Raw genomic sequence first — 306 nt, forward strand, 5'->3', positions numbered from 1 at the left:
TGGGGTCACAGGCCATTCTTTCAGCATTCCAATGTGCTTCTCTGAATGAGTGGAGTCTTGTCTTGTCATGCGATCTTTTTCTATACGACACAGGATTACGCATTTTCAGCATCATTAAAGATCCTTGAAAGTGTACTTTGTGAGAACAGTAATTAGAAAAGTAACTATTGTGCACACAACACCAGTCTCCCGCTTCTTGTGACAAGTGAACTATGAACTGATTTTTCCTCCTTCAATAACCAGTAAGTTTGGCTTTGAGTTATGTACAGAAAATCCTCAATTGTGTCTCTTGGCAGCAGCAGTGTG

Source organism: Octodon degus, unplaced genomic scaffold, assembly GCF_000260255.1.
Source record: "Octodon degus isolate 3935 unplaced genomic scaffold, OctDeg1.0 scaffold00247, whole genome shotgun sequence".
NCBI classification, from domain to species: domain Eukaryota; kingdom Metazoa; phylum Chordata; class Mammalia; order Rodentia; family Octodontidae; genus Octodon; species Octodon degus.